Source organism: Pleurodeles waltl, chromosome 1_1, assembly GCF_031143425.1.
Source record: "Pleurodeles waltl isolate 20211129_DDA chromosome 1_1, aPleWal1.hap1.20221129, whole genome shotgun sequence".
NCBI classification, from domain to species: Eukaryota; Metazoa; Chordata; class Amphibia; order Caudata; family Salamandridae; genus Pleurodeles; species Pleurodeles waltl.
In genome coordinates, this window is record NC_090436.1 from 641,592,249 (window position 1) to 641,598,332 (window position 6,084).

At 45.9% G+C, this 6,084-nt stretch overlaps 1 long non-coding RNA gene across 1 annotated transcript; it reads left to right on the plus strand.

Moving 5' to 3' along the window:
- The first annotated feature begins 266 nt into the window (after positions 1 to 266).
- LOC138286430 (uncharacterized) lies at positions 267 to 3,787 on the plus strand. Its single transcript, XR_011201991.1, has 3 exons — positions 267 to 408; positions 780 to 845; positions 1,406 to 3,787. It is a non-coding gene; the product is annotated as an uncharacterized lncRNA (long non-coding RNA).
- Positions 3,788 to 6,084: the final 2,297 nt, after the last annotated feature.

Here is a 6,084-nt window from a genome sequence, read left to right on the forward strand (position 1 = left end):
TTCTGTTCCCTAATTTTATTTTCATTTTTTTTTTTTTTCATTTTTATCTTTATCTTTATCTTTGTGTGATCCTTTTATGTCTGTACCGGTTTATTATCTTTCTTTTTATTTTTATTTTCATTTCCCTGCGTTTACTCCTTCTTACCCGTTTTTTCCCCTTTGTTAATATAGCCTTTTTTTCACTATAAGATGTCAGCATTTTTCGCCTTGGTTCAAAATGGCGCCATCCATTTGTGCCCAGGTTGTCCCTTTTCTCTTTCTGTACCTCGTCACTTTCATCGAGGTAGGACTTTAGCCCTTTCCAATCCGCGGCTCTGTTTATAAATAAGTTGCCGGCGTTCTTGCGTCCGTCCCGGTCTTTCACATGGAGACGGACGCGATTCTCTACACTTCATTGTTTTCACTCAGGTGAGCCTGGTCCCTGCACCACCGTAACTTATCATCATTTTAACGATCCATACCTTGTTTCCTGCCGTACTTTGTAGTAGTTTTTTTCCCTATAACGAGGCTTAAGTAATTCGAACAACACAAGCCCTTTTTTTCCTTTTTTTCCTTTAAGTCACATAATTTTACTTTTAAGTCACATATTATTTTTCCTACCCAAGTTAACACTGTACTATCAGAACCTATTGTTTTCCATCACATAATCACGAGGGGTTATTACTGGTCAACAATGGAAGTATAGATTTATATGCCGCTGTTTATTAGGGTTTCTCTGGTTCTCTTTGTATTTACATGTAAGCCAAATAGTACATATTTGTTGTATATATGTCTTGCAGATTAAGAACATACCTGAATTAATGTACACAACAAATTGTTTCGTATTGCTGAACTTTATCTGAATGGTATGTCTGTTTTTAGTGGCACTTCCCTTGTTTAGTTTAATACTTATCCTTATCCTTATCTTGCACGTCTTTGTTCACTTTTCCTATTTAATTGTAGGCACTTTTCCTTCCTTAACCTTAGGCATTATAACGGAGTTCACTGTGTAACATCACTCATCTTTTATGTATTCATTCCTTGTGTCCATCACAATATAAGGCTATGCTTTCCACGTTCCTCCCACATCTTATTAGCTTTCTCCTTTTCTCACAGGATCACAGTAATTATTCTTCTCAATTACTAACAAGCATTTTATGCTTTGGATTCTTTTTTCTGGTTTTACTTTTACCTTTATTTTTCCAATTTTTTTAGTTTTTTTAGTTTTTTTTTAGTTCTTTATTATTTCACTTCTTACCTTCTATAACGATGTCCCTTTGCACTACTTTCTCTGGGATTACTTGCTCTCAAGAATATCTAACACTCGCATGTACTTTGGAACCTTTCACTTCTCGGTGTTGCTTTACTTCAATAGTTCCTCTACCAACAGTATTCTTAGCTGGACCTTGTTTCCCTTTTCTTTCAGCCTTGAGAAAGCCCCGGCTTACGCGCCTGTTGGGGCGAAACACGTGTCGGCTGACTCTTCTGTGTTTTTGCTCAGGACCTATTACAGATGTTATCTATTTTGGAAACAATTCATCTTATTCACACAAAATAAACAAGGAACTATTGGATCAACAATGATGTAATTTTGTTCACCCCATTTCATTTAATTTAAGGTATTTGGACTTTTAGAACAGACTTAGTCTAGTGGGACTTTTCCATTTCTTCAGTTTATGGCCCCGGGAAGGACGAAGGGACCTGGCGGCGTCACTCATCGGGCTTCTGGAGCGGAAAGCCCGGACTGAAGATCACATGGCACTGGTCGGCTGGCAGACTCTCATCACAGAGATGAGGTACAGCAAGATGGAACAATGGCGGTGGTGGCTGCTGATTCGGTTGGGGGTACAGCTTTAGAGCAGGACCTGGGAGCGGGCGGGGATTCCGTAATTACCTGACTGTTATCCTTACGCCTCTGGGTGTCGGTGTGCCCCCTCTCTCACTCCTCCACTAGGGTTGGAGCAAATGGAGAGGGTGTTTTTTTGGGGGGGGAGATCTGTGGTGCTGACCAGCCTCGTTCCTGATGGGGTCCTATAAGCGGACTGAACTATGACTGGTCCTCCAGGGCACTGCTAGCACTTAGGGAACTTAGGTTTGGGGTAGTCCTAGATACATTTGTAGACTGATGCCGGGGGGGGCTTGGTCACTCCACAACTGTGGTAGGCCTTTTGATATGGTAAGTTGGGGTTTAGGCTGTGGTCCTGGCAGCGTTCACGAAATGGACTTACAGCATGGTCTGTTCTGGTTGTTTTACTGTATTTCCGGGGTGGGTGTGTGTGGGAGGTCTGCCCATGCTGCAGGGGGATCTAGAGGGGAAAGGATTAGCGATCCCCAACATTAGATACTACTACTATGCAGCACATTTACAGTGTGCAGCCAAATGGATGTCAGAGGCTGATATTTGGGAAAAGAGGCTGTATGCTGGCATGTGTGCTGGGAGGTCATTGGTGCATATTCTGATGTCGGGGTAGGTCTGATCCCTGCGTGCCATATCTACTACGGACTACTGCTGGGATCTGGGAGCAGGTGGTGAAGCAGGTGATCAAACGGGCCCCCATTGACAAGGAGTTACAGATATGGGATCTGGCTCCATTTCGGGATATGGCGAGGACAATGTCTGCAGAGGCCTGGAGTTTGGGAGATTGTGAGGTGGCTGGTGATCTATACCCTAATGGTGAATTTATATCATTTACTGATGCTCAGGATCTGTTTGAGTTGGGTTCTGGACAGTTTCTGCAATATGCTAAAATTGAAAGCGTGACCCGTGAAATCTGGGACGGTTTTCCGGTCGCCCCTAGGGCGTCATCAGTATTAAAGGATTGATTAATTGGGGCGAGGGGACACACCTGATCACTCGGGGGGATCAATCGGGAGTGATAAGTGTGGGACGTAAAGCGTCTTGGGTGTTCTGACTTGGGGTTGCCCATAGTGGATGCTGATTGGGATGTAACCTTATCGTTGGTCTGAACGGTGTCCTGTAATCACAGGTTCAAGCTGTTGCATTTCAACTTTGTACACAGAACATATCTCACACCTAGTAGACTAAATAAGATTGACCCAAGCCATGGAGCGTGCTGCCCTCGTAGTGGTGAGTTTGGTGCTTCATACCTGCACCTGGCCTGGACCTGTAGGGCGGTTTATGTCTTCTGGCAGGAAGTGATAGTAGTGACTGCGGAGGCCACTGGAATGGAATTGGGGGCAACCCCAATGACTTGTCTTCTGGGAGTGGCGCGTAAGCCACGGGGTAGGGGAGTTGTGTATAAATTGGTGCAGCTAGCATTGGTACTGGCCAAGCGTAGAGTAGCAATTGGTTGGATCAGTCTCCCAGCTGGCTGCAAGATCTGCTAGAGTAGGGGGCAGTGGAGGAGCAACATATACGCCTGTCCCGAAGTGATGAGAGGGCACTTGCTGATGTGGCGGCTTGGGGTGCACTGCTGGAGTGGTTCACTGGTGGGGAGGATGTAAGCTCTGTAAGCAGCGATGAGTTAGTGGGGGATGGGGACATCTACCTCCCTCCATGAACAGGTGGTGACCCACTGTGGGGTCGATATGCCTGGTTTCATAAGGCTATGGGTTGGGATGGTGGGATAGAGGATAAGTGGTTATGATTCTCTATTGACTTGCTTTGCTGTAGCCTGTACCGAACTGTATTTTTATGTTGGTTTGCAGTTCTCATAACTAAATAAAAACAGTTTTTAAAAAAATATGGCACTGCACAATTTTGAGGTGCACAGTGAGGTTTTATAATGATAAGTAAATGAATGCCTTGCTTTGTGCTGTGTTTGGCCACTTGCAATCCCACACTAACTTAGTAAATAAACCCCCAAAACCAGAATTGGGGATAAAATTGTCCAGAAGTTCATATTTGTAAAGTGACTGTATGCTTTCTGTGAATTTTATATTGTGATTGGTTTTATAGCAGATAGTCTATTAACAATGCATTTTTGTAATGAAAATGTTAGACTGCAAGCATGAAAACAATATGTAAGGAATTTAGGCCCATATTTATATTTTTTTAGCACCGCAGTTGCGTCATTTTTTGATGAAAAAGCGGTGCAAACTTGCAAAATACAATTGTATTTTGTAAGTTTGCGCTGTATTTACGTAAATAAACAGGCACAAATGCAGCGCTAAAAAAGTATAAATATGGGCCTAAGTTACTGATTGACTAGGGTGTGAGCCCTGGTCACGCCACAACCACAATTCTTGTCAGGGTGAGGCACAAGCAAACCCTAAATTAACCTGTGCTCAACCCTCTGGCAGCTTGGCACAGAGCTATCAGGCTGAACATAGAGGCAATGTGTAAAGTATTTGTGCAATACTTCAAAGAGTACTACATTGAAAATATCACACAAAAAGGGTTCCACACCGAGAAAGAAAAATTTAACATCTTTTATTAAATAAAATAGGACCAGACCAATACAAATCCAAAACATTCCAGCAGAACCGGAGATATTCAAGTTTAGGGATGTTAGTGAAACTAACTAGTGGTAAAAAGCAGAAAGCACTAACTGTGGATATCTGGTCACACTGGACTGGGACTAAGTAATCAGTTCAGCCTGACCATGATAAAGCGTGGGCCGGCTACTTGGACACAGTTAGACCCACTGAACAGCATACCGCTCGGGTGCCCGGGATGTAACCGTTACGTCCTGCACCCGGCCCTCAGGGGAGCGCTCCACCCAAGGGCCTCTCTCCCACCCCCCAGGACAGGACTGGAAGGGGAATCGCTTCCTCTTACACCCCTGCCCACCAACCCCCATCTAATGACGTCAGCGCGCTATCATGTGTTAACATCATTAGAGGCCACCCGACGTGCTGGAAGCCATTTGCTTCCAGTGCGTTGGGGGAGGAAGAGGTGAGTTTCTCTTCCAGCCGGGGGAGGAGGGATTGCTAAAAAAGAGGCATCGGGGGAAATGAGAGGGTTTTCCTTTCCCTCGATGTCTCTTTCAGCATTCCTGCTGCCTGATCGCATCAATGCCCACTAGGCACCAGGGATTTTGTTTGTGTGTGATTTTTTTGTGTGGGGGCAGCCCCTTAGGCAAGGGTCACCTCCCTGAGGGGGCATAATGTTTTTTGACATTTCTACCCCCCTGAGGGACAGATTGACGGATTACTTTTAAGCCGATCTGCCCCCGGGGGGGGGGCGAAGCCACTGTGACACCAGGGATGTTTTGTGCATTGTTTTATTTGTGTGGGGGCGGCCCCTTGGGCAAGGGTCACCCCCCAAAGGGTAAAAACACTGTTTGGCACTTCTGGGGGGGCAGATCGGCCTATTTTCTTTAGGCGCCCATCTGCCCCCGAGATGTGGCACAATCCACTAGGCACCAAGGATTTTCTTTGTGTGTGTGTGTGTGTGTTTTTTGTGTGTGTGTGGGGGGGGTGGCCCCGTGGGCAAGGGTCACCTCCCTAAGGGGGCATAATGTTTATTGACGGATTATTTTTTAACTGATATGCCTCGAGGGGGAGCAGAAGCCACAATGATGCCAGGGATGTTTTGCACTTTGTTTTGTTGTGGGGGCGCTGCCCTTTGGGCAAGGGTTGCTCCCACAGGGGGAAAAATAATGTTGGGTACTTCTGCCCCCCTTGGTGGCAGACTGGCCTATTTTGTTTGGGCCCCCAAGGGGGGCAGAATCCACTTAGCGCCAGGGATCTTGGGGGTGTGCTCTATGTGTGAGGGGGTGGCCCCTTGGGCAAGGGTCGGTCCATCAAAGGTCGCAAAATATTTTATGCCTTTTCTGCCACCAAGACGCCAGGGATTTTTTTGTATTCCTTTGTGTTTTTGTTTTGGGGGTGCCCCTTTTGGCAAGGGTTGCCCCCCAAAAGGGGCCATGCAGTGTTGGGCAATTCTGCCAATTTTTTTTTTTTTAGGTCTATCTGCCCCCAAAGGGGGCAGAATCCACTTCACACCAGGGATCTTGTGTGTGTGTGCTTTGTGTGTGTGTGGGGGGGAACCCTTGGGCAAAGGATTCAGCACAGTATTGGTGTGCATTTCTGCTTGACCTAGTTTTTTTAGGCCCATCTGCCCCAAGGGGGGCAGAGACCACTAGACACCAAGGAAAATTTCTAAATATTTGGTGGCGGGTGTTTGTCAACTGGCGAAGT